At 42.1% G+C, this 19,607-nt stretch overlaps 2 protein-coding genes across 2 annotated transcripts in view; both read left to right on the top strand.

Annotated features, from left to right (window-relative positions):
* The window catches only part of RHOH (ras homolog family member H), a 50,095-nt gene that overhangs the window by 5,165 nt on the left and 25,323 nt on the right, over positions 1-19,607 (top strand). The window lies entirely within an intron of this gene.
* Positions 1-19,607, top strand: part of N4BP2 (NEDD4 binding protein 2) — a 186,562-nt gene that overhangs the window by 144,377 nt on the left and 22,578 nt on the right. The window lies entirely within an intron of this gene.

Raw genomic sequence — 19,607 nt, 5'->3', positions numbered from 1 at the left:
GTGTAGAAGTATTTACACTGTGAAAATCAGGGAACACAATCAATCAGGCTTCCCACCTTTTTTGGGGGGTGGGCAAGCTTGTTGTTAAACATTTACTAGCATGCTCCTGAGGAACTGTGTAAAATACAAATACGGCAATTTGACAATATGTACCAAGAGCCATTAGAGTGTTCATGCACTTTGATCCATTCATTTCACCCCTGGAAATTTATTCTGAACAAATAGTCAAAGAAGAAAGAAATAACATGCATGAACATAGTCACTGTATTATAATTTATAGCAGCAAAATCTGAAAATAACCTAAACACTAAGCAATATGGGTTCTGGCATCATTAACTCCGTAAGATTTTTTTTTTTTTTAAAGACAGGGTCTTGTTTTGTCACCGAGGCTAAAGTGTAGTGGTGTCATCACAGCTCACTGCAGCTCTGACTTCCTGCGCTCATTTGAGCCTCCTGCCTTAGCCTCTCAAGTAGCTGGGCCCACAGGCGTGTGCCATCACAATTGGCTAACTTTTAAACTTTTTGTACAGAAAGGGGTCTCGCTTTGTTGTCTGGCTGGTCTCCATCTCCTGGGCTCAAGTGATTCTCCTGCCTTGGCCTCCCAAAGTGCTAGGATTAGAGGCATATCACTGTGTGGAGCCCATAGTATGTTTTAAAGTCATTAAAAATCATAGTTATGATGGTTATGAAAATATATTTGATATGATATTAGCTTAGAAAAGCAGGATTAAAAATTTTAATTACATTCTGACTTCGTTATGAATAAGAATTAAATGTAAGCCATAAAAAAATGACAGCATTTGGTGTGTTCGAATGGTGAAATAATAGAATTTGTTTTTATTTCATTTATTGTACTTGTGGTGTATGCGCATTTAAGAAATTCAGAGAACACCTGTTAGTAAGTGATCTTGAGCAGTTTTAATATGTAAGAGGGAGGCTATGAGTTTTGTGAACGACATGGGGCTTACCTTTAATCTATAGATATTACTGTGAATCCCTGGGCAGGGTTTTGTAAAGGGAGCTTGGAGCAAGGCAGTGTGGGCTGTGGGTGTTAAGGGGGTTTCTTTAGAGCAGCTTCAGGAGGAGGAAGAAGTAAGTAGCTGTGTCTGAGGACTTGCTAAAGTAGACTGCAAGGACTGAGAAATAGTCCAGAGAAAAGCTGCCATCAAAGGCCAGAGAGAGGGGAGAGAAGGTTTCTTAGAAAAAGACAAGGAGAAGCCGATGTCAGAGGTGAACAAGATGGATAAGAAAATTGCTCCATTTTGACCCCTCCAAAAAAATAGGGGCTGAAACCAGAGAGGAAACGATGTTTCTAAAGCAACGATTCTCAAATTTTAGTGTGTTTAAGAATCACCTGGATGAGTAGGGGATGAGTTCACCAGTTTAGCATCCATGATCCATCTCCATGCATTTGGATGCGGTTGGTCCTGGAGGCTGGCAGGAATATACACCTTTAACAAATCCTCCCACCCTAGGAAGACTCCAGTGTGAATGGTCTGCAGACTACACTTTGAGAAACACTAGTGGAATAAAGGCAACAGTTTAGTTTTGTCCAGGAAAGGTGTATCTGTGAGTGTGTGTGTGAGTGTGTTTGTGTGTGTGTTGTGGGTGAAGCTGTTACCTGAAGGCTCAGAATTGAAGGACTTACAATGTAAAAGGGGAGTGAAAACAAAGAAAGCCAAGAGGGACAAGTTATTTATTTGTTATAGAAACAAACAGGAAAAACCAGGAAGCTGTACTTGTGATATTCCTTAAAGGAATATAGTTTGTGGCACAAAATTCTCTTCCACAGTTAAACAACTTTGTCCGGCATTTGAACCAATTGAAAGTAGCCGTGACTAGGAGAACTACAAGCACAGAGAAAAATGGTCATGGGGAGAGTCTGGGACCCATAAACATTTCATTTCAGACATTGGGAGGTGTTTATTAAACTCGTAGTAGACTATGGGAGTGCTATGTACAGAAAACACTCTGGACCTTACTGTATGATAACATTATGTTAAAGAAGAAAGGAAAGTATATTTTTTGGTGAAATGTATTTTGCATTTAGAACTCAGCACTCAAAATAGTAATAACAATTAGACTTATGTCTTAACAACATTATATCACAAAATGAACACGACATCGCAGTAGCAGAAGCCAAGTTTGAGATTTTCGGCTTCACCTGGCTTTGGAATTTTAGTGATGGTAACAGCTTTCAAATAGCCTTCAATGCCTTGTGCTCTTCTCACAGTGGGGAGGATTCTTTTACTTTCAGCACATTCTCCATCATCAGGGCTTCTAATCTCTTGAGACACGACGTGGTAAATCAAGGATAAGTTAACAACCCATCCTAACATTGGAGGTGCAACTCACAGGCTCTGTTGGATGTGCAAGGGTCTAATGCCTAAAGTCAGACCTCCTTCTACAAGCACTCGCTGACTCTTCTATTCCCCATGCAACAGGATTTTTCATGGACTGATTGGCTTATGCTTTGGAGCAATGTTTTCTAATCACATTTTTTGGTCACAGATTCATTTGACAATCTAATGAGAGCCAAAGACTTTCTCATACAGGGACATGAACATTTGCCGCACAGTCTTAGGGGATATAAGGACTCTCTAAAACCCATTCATGGACTCTCAGGAATCCAGAGGCCTCATGTGAGGAGCTCTGGCCTTAGCCGAGGGAGCTAAGGAAGTTAGGTTGCTGAGGAAGTTCTGGTTATTACTTACATCAGATTAAGCCCCTAAAGACAGAAATGCTGATTCTCTGGTTGATGGCTGAAACGAGGATAAGATGGCGGATACATGTGTAGCTTTACAGCATCAGATCCTTAAAATGAGGAGCATGTGGGTCTAGAGATGGTTTCCTTCAGATAATATATGATTAATGCTCTAAATCCTCAGTTCTGAATTCCCGCACCTGAAGCCAGGGTCGGTTCCCATTTGGGAAAGCAGTCTCTCAAGATGCCACTTTAATGTCTTACTTATCAGCTTGTGATGCCTTGAGTGGCACAAGAAATGCAGGCAGGGCTGGGCATGATGGCTCAAGCCTGTAATCCCAGCACTTTGGGAGGCTGAGATGGGCAGATCACCTGAGTTCAAGATTAGCCTGGTCAACATGCCGAAACCCCGTCTCTACTAAAAATACAAAAATCAGCTGGGCATGGTGGCACATATGCCTGTAATCCCAGCTACTCCGGAGGCTGAGGCAGGAGAATCACTTGAATCGAAGAGACGGAGGTTGCAGTGAGCCGAGATGGCGTCACTGCACTCCGGTCTGGGCAACAGAGTGAGACTCAGTTTCAAAGAAAAAGAAAAAGAAATGCAAGCAGGTTGTAAATCGTGATCTGGTCAACGCTAGAGCATAGTGAGTGGTGTGGGGTCAGCTGATGCCCCTAAGCAAAGTACTGGCTACCCAGCTCGGCTGCTTTTAGGGGCAAAAGACATTATTAGCATTAGCCGGTGGGTAACGTGCTCACTTCTGAGTGTAAGATGTAGTTTTCCTATCTGAAGCTGAACATCTAATTGGGCTTTGATGACTCTGAAGATAATTCTTTTCCTGTGTAGCCTTTCGATCACTGAAGCCCAGTCTGTCATCTTCTATTAGTGGGTATCTGACCTGCAATTTGGGGAACTGGTGTTTTCAGCTGCCTTTGTTAATTTCCTATCTTGCCAGACTGTGGTGTCAGGCAGGGTATGGAGACTTACCCCAAACCCATCTATTTAAATTAGCTAACCCTGCAGAAAGTGGTAAGATGAGCCCACATTCTCATGTCATGGTCATACAGTGGATTGACACAGGATGAGAAAGAGAAACTACTCCACCTTCATCCCTCCAGATGAAAAGGATGTGAAATTGACTAAACACATTGTGAGTCAAGGTTTTCTTGGTATGGGACAGCATAAAATTGGAAATCTGTCTTTGAGGTAGAAAGGGAAAACCTATAACAAATACATTCCTGTAATCAGTGTGTCTTACATTTTATAACCATTTTAATTATTGCACATTCATGACTAGGTTTCCTGCAAGTTTCAATATCCATTTTAATGTATCATACAACCCCAGTCACAGCCCTCAAAACACAAATATTCCATGTACATCAAAAGCTGGTAGCAAAGTCCCTACTCCTCTCACCTCCTGGAGATGTTTTTCCCCTGCCAGGTCATTATGTCTAGCAGCCTAGTTGCCCATGCAGAGAACGGGCTGGCACATATCTCTTCCTTAACGCTTTTTCTTTCTTTCAGGTAGGACCACTACTTTTCATTTGTCTTCCCTCCAGGTCCAGCTGTTGCCTTCTTGAGAACCTCTAATATACAACCCTTACTATGAACGCTTTTCTCCCTTTCTTGCATTTTTTTTCTCAGTTGCCACAAACAAAACAAAACAAAACATTCTACCGGTCTTTGTTCAGTTGGGAGCTGAAAATGATCTCAACTGGGATTGAGAAGCATAAGAATGCCCGTGATGATTCCTTCTAACAAGGAAAAGAAACCCAATATATGTAGAGTCAAATTTAAATGATGTAAGATCAACTACAAAAACCTTTAAGGGGTCTAAAAGTCCCCTTTGGTATACTTTTTCTTGATAAAACGTGATTTTACTAAAGCTTCACTCTTTGGGCAGTAACTTGCTGAAATTTATATCAATAATAGTCTTTCTCTGTCTTCTTCTTCATGTGATAAGGAAGTAGGAGAGGGTTGGAGGCACATACAGGAAATAGGAGGGGAACAGCCAGAAAACCCTTACATACTGACAATACCACAATTTCCTATATGTGCCAAAACAATACTGTCACTATATGCCTATACACAGAACATCTGGCAATATCAGAGAAATAGCTGTAATACTATCAACTTAAAAAATATAACAGTAATGGATATTGGTTGTGGTAAATATGGCATATGCCTTTTAAGTTAAATATACTTGTATAGATCTTATTTGTAAGTCTTTAAGTTTTTATGTATTAAAATTGCCATCATCCCAGTGTTTTCCTTCCAAGATATGCAAAAATCTATAGAAAGAGGCTTAAACATTGCTTTTTAATAGAATAGAAATACAGCTAATAACTTAAAGGATCATTTGAATTAACGAAAGGCAACTATGGGTATTTTTTCCGAGTCCTATAGCTATCTTTTTTTCATCCTGCACATTTCAGGAAAAGCAATTGAAATGTAAATTGTGGCAGTGTTTCTATTACATTCTAGAGCTATGAAAACACATGAATAGTTTTCAGGATGCAGCAGGAGGGTTCTATGTATAAAACTTGGATCAAAAGTTCAAACCCCAAACTAATAGTTTCAGATTTCCCCAAGTGCTACCCGCTTAATATGTCACCCAGTAAAGACCCATCGCACACATATATGGAAGAAAATATTAAAGTTTCTCTTCCAGCGTGGGCTAGGTGCTTGTGGTTTCTGTTTAAAAACTAGATGGTAGATGGGCACGGTGGCTCAAGCCTCTAATACCAGCAATTTGGGAGGCTGAGGCGGGTGGATCACCTGAGGTCAGGAGTTGGAGACCAGCCTGGCCAACATGGTGAAACCCAGTCTCTATTGAAAATACAAAAATTAGCCGGGTGTGGTTGTTCTTGCCTGTAGTCCCAGCTACTTGGGAGGTTGAGGCACGAGAATGGCTTGAACCCAGGAAGCGGAGGTTGAAGTGAGCTGAGATCATGCCACTGCACTCCAGCCTGGGCAACAGAGTGAAACTTGGTCTCAAGAAAAAATAAAATAAAAATAAAACTACATGATACAATTGTGTTCAAGAAAAATAGAATCACCAGTGTTTTCAGCCTAAGTTTATACCTACTTTTTTTTGGAGCTGTGACCAACCAACCTTGTGAAGTTATATTATCCTCAAGCTTCCGCGGAGTTACTTGTTTTTTCTTTGGAGGACTGAAATGGTCATACTCTTTTTATTCCCCTATATTCACTCGAGCTATTTGGAATTTAAGTGTTAGTGCTCCTTCCTTTATAAATTTGGTTGTGATTGGTTTTATGTCTCAGCAGGCATGTAGCTCATTATTTTATCTACTAATTATAACTACATTTGTTTCCCTTGCCAATTTTGGGAGTGCGTAACAACTCTTAATAACCATTTCATTAACAAACTAGTAACCGAGGTGAAATGCAGAATAAATAACAAGTTCAGTTGCCTTTGTAGTCTTTAAGGTTTGCTTAGAAACTTAAAAATTATAATCAAGTTTTTTCTTCTCCTACAAAATATTGGCCAAAGTACAATTTATAAACAATATCGTCAGCCAGTCAGGGAAACGAGCCAAATAATCCCTTCGTCTCTCCACTTAATATGTTCTGTTCTAAAGTATTATTTTGAATTGTTTTAGGAGACTTTAGAAAGACTTCTTTTCAGAAAAACTGTGAGTTATTGGGCAGCAACATGAACGATCAGCTATAAATTGTTCATAGTCTTTGACCACTTTTAAGAAATATTCCTCAGAAAACAGTGCAAGGTGTTTTATTGTAAAAGCAAGGCTTCTCAACACAATGGTGTCTACTAGAAATAGAGAAACTGAGAAACAACCTAAAATGCTCGACAAAAATGTATGAGGTGACAAAGGTGACAAAATGAGACCCTGTCTCAAAAATACATATATATTTGCATTTATAATGTAAAAAGGCCTATATATGTATTCTTATGCATGAATTCAGAATATTAAGGTAAAGAAATATTAGAAATTGTCTAGTGTGTAATAAGATTACGTGATTTAAAAATGTTTTTCATTTTTCCTGCCTTTTCTATAACTAGCATATATTGTTTTTATATTAAAAAGGAAAATAATCTTTATTAAAAGAATATCAGTTTTTGGTATGAGGTTAATAATGAAATTAGTTAAAATGATTCGTACATAAGACTTTTTTTGGACACTTTAAAAGAAATCTAATGCTTTGAAAGCCCTAAGTCTATAATTAAATTCTATCTAATAAAATTTAGATGCTCTTTAGATTTAGAGGGATTTTGAGTTTCTTGGGTCTTGAACCTTGATAAGCATAGAAAACCACTTTTAATGAGTGATGTTGGATTTATCAAATAAGTTTGTGAGTGGTTTCTGTTTTTAAAATATGAAATAATTAGCTAGCTAGTTTCACAATTTAAGCAAAATATAAAAATTCAAGTAATGAATACAGGTGATTATTTATACATTTTAACCTATAAAAAGGTTTCCAAAGGGAGTCTTTTTTTCTTTTGTCTTTTAGTGAGACAGGATCTCACTCTGTTGCCCAGACTAGAGAGCAAGTGGCATGATCATGGCTCACTGTAACCTCCATCTCCTGGGCTCAGGTGATTCTCCCACCTCAGCCTCCTGAATAGCTGGAACTACAAACACACATCACCGTGCCCAGTTAAGTCTTGTATTTTTTTGTAGAGATGGAGTTTCACCATGTTGCCTAGACTGGTCTTGAACTCCTCAAGCAAATTCACCCACCTCGGCCTCCCAAAGTGCTGGGATTATAAGCCTGAGCCATGGTGCTCAGTCAAGAGGTCCTTAAGAAACACATTTTTCTTATGCATATTAAATATTCAATTAGAAAAGAACTGACTTTCAAATATTTTGAAAAACATATCTCCTAGGTAAGTCATAAATATGTTAATTTTGTGTAAAGTAGGAAAATTACCTTGCATCCTTTCATGGCCATTTTCCTACACAGTAATACCAAAGAGCTAAAAGTTTGTTCATTCCAAATGCCAAATATTAGTTGGAATATCATACAACTCTTTGAAAAGTTGATTGGTTTAGTGAAAAACACTTTAACTCTTTTTTTAATAAATGAGGTAAGATAGAAAACAGACTTTAACTCTTAAACATGAGTGAAATCTCGTGTCTGATTTGTGTAATATTCCTGATTGCATTTATTTTTTTGTGTAACATTCCTGATTGCATTTTTTTTGTGTGTTTGTACTTCTTTCTGGCTTGGTTTAACAATAACTAATGATCATAAGAGGACAGCTATTGCTTGTGAGGCAGACAGCTGATCAATTAATAATGCTTTGTATAACAACTATATAATTGCAAGTTATACAATACCTACCAACAGGGCTTAAAGCGACCAGGATTAATTTCTCCACACAACAGGAAGTTCAGAGGTCTGTGTTTCTGGCCCTCGGCCAGTGGCTCAATGAGACCGGCTGCCATTCTGTTGTCTTTTGTCATGGCTGCAAGATGACTGCTGCTGCTTCTAGCCACATACTCCATTGAAGACACATGGGAAGTTTGGGGTGGAAAGGAGGCTGAGTTGGCAGTGGCTGTCTCATTTTCCAGAAAAACAAGAATCTTCCCAGAGACCTCCCAAATGGATGTCAGCTTCCATGTCATTGGTAGAACTGGGTTACACGGCTGCCCCAGCTGCCATTATGGTGGGAAGCAGGAAATAGACTTGTTATTAACAATTCCCTTAGATCATGCATTCCTAACAGGCAGGGTGGGTGGGTGTGCGGAACATGGTGGAGAATGGGGTGAGGGTTAGGGTGGCACGTGGATGGGGGGTTGCTGTTGATATCATCCCTTAAAGGAAGGATATTGCTTTTGTGGGAGGGAAAAGGCAGAAAAAGTATCTTATTCTTTATATGTATAAAGCACAGTTAAACATACAGCATATATGCAGACATAAAATTTATCTATGGTATTAAAATTTCATGGATGGGGCAATTAGGAAAAAGGCGTCTGAAAATGCTCTTCAGGAGATAATGTTGGAAAAAAAGTTGAGAAATACTGGGTGAGGGCAGACATGATCCATTGCCGGAAGCTGTGTATTATCTATTACTGATGACAAGGAGAGGCGCAGGTATGGAGTGAAAAACGAACAATGCCTGCCATGGAGCAAGTCAGACATTAAATTAATGAACAGCTTACTTTATGTTGTAATTGTTGGTCATCTCTCATTGTACCGTAAACATCTTAAAAGTAGGAACTGTGTCTTATTTCGGATGTTTATCTTTGTATATTAGCACACTAGTCCCTCAAGAGATACGTTTTCTAGGTTGAATGGAACAAACAACATTTTATTTAACATGTATTTTATTTCTATTTTTTAAAACTTTGTTTATTTATTTATTTATTTTTGAGATAGCCTCTCGCTTTGTCGCCCAGACCAGAGTTCATTGGTGCAATCTCAGCTCACTGCAACCTCCACCTCCCAGGCTCAAGCCATTCTCCTGCCTCAGCAACACAAGTAGCTGGGATTACAGATGTGCACCACTACACCTGGCTAATTTTTTGTAATTTTAGTAGAGACAGGCCGGGTTGGTCTTGGACTCCTGGCCTAAAGTGATCCACCTGCCTTGGCCTCCCAAAGTGTAATGTTGATAATTTTTAGTGGCAAAATCAAGTGATGCAGAAAGACATGTAAGCATCGTAGTTGATGTCTTGGGGGTAGTTTCACCGGGTTCATAGCTAGCTGTCTGATTGCTCTTATGTGGATGGTACAAAGACCAAAAGAGCTTTTGCAAACAGTGGAGTCATCAATGATTGCTCATGAGGTAATTTATTCTGACAGTTCCGTTAGTTTGTAAGAGATGAAAACGAAATAAAATGGAAAAAAAGAGGAGATTTGTTTTGTTTTGTTTTACTTTTTGACCGGATTGTTTTTTTCTGTGCTTAACCTGCTTCAGTTGTAAAATGGGAATTATAATGTCATAATCATTCCTTCCTGAATTATGGCGGTCAAATGAAAAGCTGTCTGAGAAGGCTGCCCCGAGCTGTCTAGCAGTATTCCTCCAGCTAGACTGTGCTTCTGACTCACCCGATGCTTTAAAAATACAGCTTCCCAGGAAAACGTTGTAAACAACTCCCAGTTTTATGGGAGTAATGATGTAGATGATTAAATCTGGAGACTGCCCTGACTTCACTACCCTGGGCCTCGACTGCTTTGTAAATTATGACTAGTGATACTTCCCAGGACTGTAGGGTGGATAGCAGATGAAGCGAATTACCTGCCGACTGCTTCCCTAACATCTTCATTATGGTCAGTATTACAAGCCCAGCCAATCTTCATCCATACATTGGACACTTGACCTTGGGATGGATTAGAGTTCCTCAATTTACTTCGTCCTCTATGCAAAATCTAGAATATTCCCCAGCTTGTCATCAGATTGCACCACATATGTGAGGCATGATTACATGATTGATAGTGTTGAGAGTTTGGATTAATATCACCTCAGATAATCCACGGATGACATGGAAAACTGGTGGGCTACCAGTGCTATGCGAAGTCAATGCGGGCTTGAGCTTAGCTGGAATGGGCCAGAGAATACGATTAGTGCCCAGTAAGACATATCTTCCTATCCTCACCTTGCTTTTGTATGTAGGTGATATTTATTTATTTAATTTTTTGTTGATTTGGAGATAGAGTCTTGCTCTGTTACCCAGGCTGGAGTGCAGTGGCACAGTCTTGGCTCACTGCAACCTCCACCTCTCAGGTTCAAGCAGTTCCCTGCCTCAGCCTCCTGAGTAGCTGGGATTATAGGTGTCTGCCACCATGCCTGGCTAATTTTTGTATTTTTAGTAGAGATGGGGTTTCAGCATCTTGGCCAGGCTGCTCTTGAACTCCTGACCTTGTGATCCATCCGCCTTGTCCTCCCAAAGTGCTGGGATTACAGGTGTGAGCCATCGCTCCTGATCATGGTGATTTTTTTAAACTTCCTTCTCTTCCAATCAAAACTAGCTTTGAGGAAAGAATGGGACTGGATGCACATTTGTGTAAATGTGCTAACGGTTAACAAAAAAAAAAAAAAGGCTTTACCTTCCAAGAATATTTGCATTTCAACAAAGTAACAAACCTCAAGAGAAAGGGCTGTTCCAAGGGTGGAAGATACATTTGGGAGGGAGAGGACTTTTTATCACCCTTCATTCACTCCATGTAGGCTGGTAAGATGCTCCTGATGGGGCTTGTTGGATGCTGGCCATGCTAACTGGCTGAGAGCCCGAGGCTCAGACTTCCTTGCAGGGGATCCTTATCAGTGGGAATGGCAGCCACTGCTGATAGACTGTGGAACTGCTTCCTTTGCCGTCTCCTTACAGGGAGGGTTCCCCTAAACTGGGTCTCTAATAGTGTGCTGTGGGGATCTTACCATCTTATCAGACTTTTCTGAACTATCGTCCTTCTTAGAAGTGAGAGGCTGAGAACACCCTATTTATGCAGAAATAGCAATGATGACTCATGGTTGGGAAGACACCGGAGTTCAGCCAGGAGAATATCATTCAAGGAGGGAGAAGGGACCACAGGCTTCTTGTGTGATAGAGAAACAAATCCCCCTGTATCATGTGAACAATGGTGCAAAAAAGAGGGACGTAGTTTACCCACGGGTAGCTACGTTGAACCTTGTTTTAGAAAAGTGGCAGGTGTGGGTCTCACTCTTCTAGTTCCTGATTTCTCTCTCTTTCTCTCAAACACACACACACACACACACATGCCTTGGGCTAGGTTCGTAAAGCCTCATGAGAAATGGCACACAGAAGAGTTCACTGGGAGGGTTTCAAATTTAACTTTAGTTAAGACTTAGTAAGATTTCTTAATACAAAACAAAACAAAAATTCTCTAAGAAAATCCTTGTTAGGGTCTGGTTAAGACAACTAACAACAACAGATATAGTTACCTAGTTACCAAAGAGTCGCTGTGGTGAGAAGTGGGGGGGGAAAATTCCAGAAGGTACCTGGGATAGCGATTGCACTCAGCTCTGTCATCCAAGGACAGCTGCTCTAGACCGCTGCTCCTGAGCCTCTCCATGGTAATGTTCCTTCTTCTAGTTCCTTTTTTTTTTTTTTGAGATGGAGTCTTGCTCTGTGGCCCAGGCTGGAGTGCTGTGGCGTGATCCCCACTCACTGCAACCTCCGCCTTCCAGGTTCAAGCGATTCTCCCACCTCAGCCTCCCGAGTAGCTGGGACTACAGGTGCACACCACCATACCCAGCTAATTTTTGTGTATTTAGTGGAGATGGGGGTTTCACCCTGTTGGCCAGGCTGCTCTCAGACTCCTGGGCTCAAATAATCTGCCTGCCTCTGCCTCCCAAAGTGCTGGGATTACAGGCTTGAGCCCCTGCGCCTGGCCTGGTTCCTTCGTTTTAAAAGCTTAAATGCAGGAAGCATACAGTAGTGTGAAGACTTGCTTGATGTAATGCAGGTTTCTTAATCTCTTCCTTGGCTATTTGGTCGGTGGGTGGTGGTATGGGTGGCGCTTTGGGGATGGCAGGGCAGAAGGAAGCTTTCTGATGAACGCATGGTACATGACACTGTTACAAGATATGGGCGTCGTGCACAGGTGGCAAGGGGGATAGAGAAGGTGGATGGCGTTTGGGGATTATTCTCCGGTACATTTCAATTCACTTTGAGGTTTCAGAAGGTTAGCTAATGCTCTGTCCTGGAGTGGGTTTTTTTTTTTTTTTTTTTTTTTGTATTTCTATGTTGTTCCTTTTTTAGAGACAGAGTTTCACTATATTGCCCAGGCTGGTCTTGAACTCCTGGCCTCAAGCGATCCTCCCATCTTAGCCTCTGTTGCAATTGACTCTTGAAAGTAATTTCAGGTAGGCTTGGTGCTACCAAGGCAAGCCCAGGGAAGCCTAGCACATGAAGAGGACTAGAGCCCTCTGGAGAAGTTGGATTTTATGAAGAAGTACTAATCAGAAAGTTGGGAGTTAGTCATCCATGGAAAACAGGCATGTTTGAGAATCATATTCTGGCAGTGCCGATCCATGCATTGTCAGTGGAGAGAGAATCTTGGCTATTGAACTTCCCCAGTTTTGATCCCATGATAAGACCATGGGGGAGAAGGTGAGGCTTAGGCTAAAGCCTGTTCTTGGGTCATTCAGCTACCTCCTTTCAGTCTGAGTCCCTGCTGATCAGGGAATGCCTTGGTATTGTCTTGGTATCATAGTTTGTCTTTCCAATAGCTCTCCCCGCGGGGAAACGGTACACAGGCTGTGTTGATGGTATTCTAGTCCTCATGAGAGCAGCATTTGTCATGGTCAGCAAATGAACTGGCATCCTGGTATGTAAGCAAGTCTTGTGAGCTTGGTTAAAGTGAGTTTCACTCTGGAACGTCAGATGTTTCCTTGTTAGTTGAGGGAATCAGATTTCTGAGGGTGTGAGGTGAGGCCAAGAACCATGGCAAATTCATTATCTTGGTAAAAACTACCTGGTAAGACTGCCCGTTTTCTTTCAAACTGCAACACCGTGTGTCCAGTGAGATTCCTCTGATGAGACATCAAGAGCATCAGGAGTGGGTGCCGCGCAGAAGCCCTGAGAATGAGGGAAGGAGACCATGATGAACACCGCAGCAATTTCTCTTCTCCTTTTGTCCTTCTTGCTTTAGGTAGTAATACACACCTTCGGAGAACAAAAGGACTGTCTTTGTAGGCTCTTCACAGCCCTAGAAAAATGATTGGTATGAGTTCCCCAAGGCCTAAGATAAAAATGTTCTTCAGAGAGGATTTTGAAAACTTATGCCAGTTACCTGGGTGGACTCCAATCTTTCAAGCACTGTATGTCTATTCCTACCCCTCTCTCCCTCCCTCCTTTCCTTCCTTTTCTAAACAGAGCCTAAGGTAATGCCCCTCTCCAGTTTCTTGGGAGAGGGAAGGGGGTGGAATTACTTCTGACTCACTCTTACCCTGACGGTGTACCTTTGGGGTTCTGGCTAAAATGTATGTATTGGGAGGCTGGACATGGTGGCTCATGCCTGTAATCCCAGCACTTTGAGAGGCCAGGCGGGCAGATCACTCAATGTCAAGAGTTCAAGACTAGCCTGCCCAACACGGTGAAACCCTATCTCTACTAAAAATACAAAAATTAGCCCAGTGTGGTGGTGCATGCCTGTAATCCCAGCTACTTGGGAGGTTGAGGTACCAGAATCATTTGCACCTGGGAAGTGGAGGTTGCAGTGCACCAAAATCATGCCACCGCACTCCAGCCTGGGTGACAGAGCAAGACTCTGTATCAAAAAGCAAACAAATAAAATACATGTTGGGGTCCATTATTTTTCCACCCCGGGTGGACTCTGATCTTTGACTTCTCTCATCCGTGCTCCATGAGGCCCTCGGAACGGCAGCTCGTCTTCCGCTTGTTCATCTCCATTTCTTTCAGCTGACAAATGCCGTTTACCTCACCGGCTTCTCTTTCATTCTTAGGTTTTGGCCTGACAGTTCCTGTTTTTTTTTTTTTTTCAGCTCTTTGATACTTTTAAGAAAATAGTTTTTAGGCCGTGCGCAGTGGCTCATGCCTGTAATCCCAGCATTTCGGGAGTCCAAGGCAGGTGAATTGCTTGAGCCCAGCAGTTTGAGACCAGCCTGGCCAACATAGTGAAACCCCGCCTCTACTAAAAATACAAAAAAAAATTAGTGCATGCCTGTAGTCCCAGCTACTCTGGAGGCTGAGGCAGATGAATCATTCGAACCCAGGAGACAAAGGTTGCAGTGAGCAGAGATTGCACCACTGCACTCCAACCTGGCAACAGAGCGAGATTCCATCTCAAAAAAAAAAAAAAAAAGAGGAAACAAAAAATAAAAGCATAAGGACTTTTCACAAAAATATGAGTCTTTAGGCAAGAGGTTTATTTCTCTAAATGTCATTTTCTCTGAAAACTTTGAGGATTGAATTGTTGGATTGGATATATATTTCCCCAAGCACAATGTGTGTACTGATGGTGGGAAACAAGATGTTTTTAGGGCAAGCATTTAAAAAATGTTTTTCATAGGTCTATATTTATTTGAATGTTTTCAGAAAAAAAATTATAAGTGACAATCAAATCTATGATTTCATCTATTTAATTAGGAAAAGGCCATGTGAGTTCACTTAGAGTTGATTTTTAAAACATATCAAGTAAAATAGTTTAAATATGGTTATGAGATGACTGAAATTTGGGGATGGGATTAGAAGATGATCTTCCAGATTTCAACCAACTTGACTAATTCTTGTCTCAATGACAAAAGGAAAGAAGTTCCCATAAATCATTATAGTGGGACCCGAGAAACCAATATGCCTAGGATCTTAGTTCTCCTAGAAATCTTTCTAGCATGCTGAGCAGGATGGGTTGGACACAAACCAAATCACTGGAATATTCCAAATTAAAAAACCAAATTGCGTGGTGTCTGAAAGGTCCCTGCCCTGTGGAGTTCAAGAATGAGTGAGACAGCAACTTACAGGCCTACTGAGACTTGCTCTTCTGTCGGACGAGGCAGAAGCGTCGGGGTCTTGGACTTAAGCAAGTGATTTCATCAGTTGGGGTCAATCCTGACCCAGGATCCAGTCCTGCTGGGCCATATTTTCTTGAAAGTGACTATCAGCGATACTAGCAAATGTCACCTCTTCCCAGGAAGAAACGACAGGAGGTGTTTATGTTTTCTTTCTATCTTTTTTTTTGAGATGGAGTCTGGCTCTGTCACCCAGGCTGAAGTGCAGTAGTGCAATCCCAGCTCACTGCAACCTCCGCCTCCCAGGTTCAAGTAATTCTCCTGCCTCAGCCTCCTGAGTAGCTGGGATTAGAGGCATGACACCACGCCTGGCTAATTTTTTGTATTTTTAGTAGAGACAGTGTTTCACTGTGTTAGCCAGGATGGTCTCGATCTCCTGATCTCGTGCCTCCTTCTTTGGCCTTCCAAAGTGCTGGGATAACAGGCGTGAGCCACCTCGTTCAACCTTATATTTTCTTTTACAAAAGATCATGAGATTTTATTTTTACTTTTTTTTTTTGTTTGTTACAGAAGTGGTATATGTCTGTGAAGGAAACTCAGAAGACATAGATAAGCACGCACGAAAATTTGTAATTGCACCAGTATGAGCATTGTTAAAATCTTGGCATAGGTCCTTGGTTTTTTCTTCTATTTTTACTAAAAAATCAGGATCATGTTGCACATACCAATTTGAACTTGCTTTTCTTCTTATCCATATAGCAATGTTGTCACATACTTTTCCCCATATTATTAAATATTTGTCTACAATAGTAAGGAATTCAATGATAACAGAGGTGTATTGGCTTCCCCCCACCTTATAAAAGTTACTTTGTGTGACAGCTTGACTTGTATTTTAGAAGTAGAGACAAATTAAGGCAAAAATGAATAGAAGTGGCAAATTAATTCCACAAGGAGTGTGTTTTCTGAAAGTCCCTGCTGCTAGAAACGGAGTTGGGATTCTGCCTCCTGGTGTCAAACATGTCAATAATGGCTGTTTGTGCTACTTGAGTTGGCATCAAAGATGGATGTCCAACTCCATGTTGGAGCTGCGGATAATCTGGTGAGAGTCACAAATCACCCTTCTGAGAGCAGGCGATCAGTGAGCACGTTTCCAGTTTAGGGCATATACCAGTACCTCTTCTGATGGACATGTGGTACGTGATATTTGACTGTTTTAAGGTTGTGGATGCCGGGTGCAGTGACTCACGCCGGCAGTCCCAGGACTTTGGGAGGCTGAGGTGGGCAGATCACCTGAGGTAGGGAGTTTGAGACCAGCCTGACCAACATGGAGAAACCCTGTCTCCACTAAAAAAATATAAAATTTAGCTGGGTGTGGTGGCACATGCCTATAATCCCAGCTACTCAAGGGGCTCAGGCAGGAGAATCGCTTGAACCCAGGAGGCGGAGGTTGCAGTGAGCCGAGATCATGCCATTGCACTCCAGCCTGGGCAACAAGAGAGAAACTTCGTCTCAAAAATAGTAAAATAAAATAAGGTTGTGGAATACTTTGTGCAAGGTCCATACCTTCTGTCCTTGGTGTGGACATCTGGGAGGCAAATGAGTGATGTATCCCATGGCTGCTTTTTTGTCCGGCAAAGCCCGGGGATGCCTTGGAGAATGGAAGGATTTCATGGAGCTCAAATGACACTCACTCTGGATCTCTCAGCCTCCTTAGCCACACGGTTGTTCTGCTACTGAGAGTCTGCAGATGAGCTCGTGGTTTCTCCAAGCTTCTGAGAGCTTTCTACGGCATTCATTATATGCACATTCTCTCTACAATGAGGGCAGTGGACTCTCAACTGGGATAGAACATGTACCCTGGAAAACATATCCAAATTCTGTTCTTCCTTGTGTAACAATAAGACAGGGGCTACTGACCAGTCTTGGAAATCAGACACCTTCTGGGGCCCCTTGTGCTTAGCTTGGCTGATGAGCCCAGGCTCAGTGGGCCAAGGCTGGGGGTGGAGAGGGAAGGTTATGGAAGGCAAGGAAGGCATGAGCAACAGCCTGGGAGCAGGGAAAGGTCATCTGGTGGCAGGAGCTTTAGTCTCTCTGCTCCTTCACCTTTTTCTCTATTCAAATCTGCTTTCAAGGCAGCATGTGATATCGATGGTTCACAGAAACATGAACTACCAGCCTCGGAAGGGCCTGAGAACCCATCTAGTTCAATGCCTCATTTTGCAGATAAGAAAACAGGTTTGGAGAGGCTAAATGGCATGAGCAAGGTCACATAAGTAGTGGCAGAGCTGGGATTCAAGCCTGACCGTCAGTCCAGGGCTCTGATCACCACAAGCTGCCTCTATATACAGTATAGTGAGAAAAAGTCTCAACCACCACATGGACTCTTAAAATCATATTTATATTTTCACATTTATCCATGATGGAAGGAATTGTTTAGTCTTGTACCAAAGGAATTTAGAAAGAGTTAGGTGACTCAATCTACTGATAAGGTAAAAGATTTATCATCTATTATTAAGTGAGAAAGGCATCATGGAGTAAAGTATAGTATGCTGTAGTTTGTATACAAAAATGTATGTATGAGGCTGGGTGTGGTGGTTTATGCCTGTAATCCCAGCACTTTGGGAGGCCAAGGCCGGTGGATTACCTGAAGTCAGGAGTTTGAGACCAGCCTGGCCAACATGGTGAAACCCCATCTCTACTAAAAATACAAAATTAGCCGGGTGTGGTGGCACATCACATGCCTGTAGTCCCAGCTACTTGGGAGGCTGAGGCAGGAGAATCACCTGAATCCAGGAGGTAGAGGTTGCAGTGAGCCGAGATTGCGCCACTGCACTCCAGCCTGGGTGACAGAGCAAGACTCTGTCTCAAAAAAAGAAAAAAAGTCTGGGTGCGATGGCTCAAGCCTGTAATCCCAGCACTTTGGGAGGCCAAGGCGGGTGGATCATGAAGTCAAGAGATTGAGACCATCCTGGTCAACAAGGTGAAACTACTTGTTGTCTCTACTAAAAATACAAAAATTAGCTGGGCATGGTGGTGCGCACCTGTAGTCCCAGCTACTCGGGAGGCTGAGGCAGGAGAATTGCTTGAACCCAGAAGTCGGAGGTCGTGGTGAGCCGAGATCGTGCCATTGCACTCCAGTCTGGGTAATAACAGCGAAACTCCGACTCAAAAAAAAAAAAAATTGTCAGTAGATAATTACACACATACATTTATACATACATGAATGTGAATTCATATAATAGCTTTGGAAAAATGCATGAGAAACTTAGTGTGATGGTTGCCTCTGGGAAAATGGTCTGGGCACTGGCGGACAGGCCTAGCAGGGAGATATATTTTTCCCTTTTGTACGTTTAAAATGTTATGATAGGCATGTAATCACTATTCCAAAAAAAAACTGAAAGCATTTAAAGATGACCTGTGAGCTCAGATAAGGGAGAAATATATTGCTTATTGGGAGCTTCTGGAAGGCCTCATGCAAGAGGCAGCATTTGAGCTGGGCTCTGGGATGGGTAGAAGTTCACCAGGCAGAGCCAGGCAGGAAAGGTCATGACAGCAGGATTAAAGCTGTTGATGCAGGAAAGGCCAGGGAGAGCATAAGGGATGTTGCATAGTCTGGAGAGATTGCACCAAAGCAGTATGCTGCTGTTTGTATATAAAAATGTGTGTGTAATCATTACATGCATTCATACTTACATGCATGTGAATTTATGCAATAACCTAATAGCTTCAGAAAAATGCATGAGAAACTGCATTGGCTAGGTAAAGCAGGGACAGAGGCCAGGTGCGGTGCCTCACTCCTGTAATCCCAGCACTTTGGGATGCTGAGGTGGGTGGATCACCTGAGGTTAGAAGTTTGAGACCAGCCTGGCCAACTTGGTGAAACCCCGTCTCTACTAAAAATCCAAAAATTAGCTGGGCACGGTGGTACGTGCCTGTAATCCCAGCTACTAGGGGGGCTGAGGCAAGGCTGAGGCAGGAAGATCACTTGAATCTGGGAGGCTGAGGTTGCAGGGCTGAGGAGAAAAGTAAGGAGAGAGAAGGCTGGATGGAGGTTATTTCCTACTTACTATGGCATAAAGGGCTCTTGACAAATTGTCCCCATTGTCCCTTTCCAACATCATCTCCCACCTTGCTTCAGCCTCCATAGCCAGCTCTCTATTCTCCAAATACCCACGTGTACACACACATGGCTGCCAGCCGCTTCCACTGCCTGCATGTGGTCCATCAGTCCTATTTACTTTCTCTCCTCCAAGACCAGGTTCAAATGTTCCTCCTCTCCCCGCTCCCCACCCCACCACCCTGGAAGATTTTAACACTCTGTCCTTAGGGTTCTCTTGGCATTTTGCATTTACCTTTATTATAGAACTTGGCTGTTTAAATTTTAATGTTTTGTGGGATGAAGCAGAGAGTGAGGTCGTTTATATGCAGAACATTGTGTCTCCTCTCTCTAACTTAGCATTTTATTCTCTGAGGTCCTAGCTAGA

The sequence above is a fragment of the Callithrix jacchus genome, chromosome 3 (genome assembly GCF_049354715.1).
Source record: "Callithrix jacchus isolate 240 chromosome 3, calJac240_pri, whole genome shotgun sequence".
Taxonomy (NCBI): Eukaryota; Metazoa; Chordata; class Mammalia; order Primates; family Cebidae; genus Callithrix; species Callithrix jacchus.
This window is presented reverse-complemented; position numbering and strand designations above follow the sequence as displayed.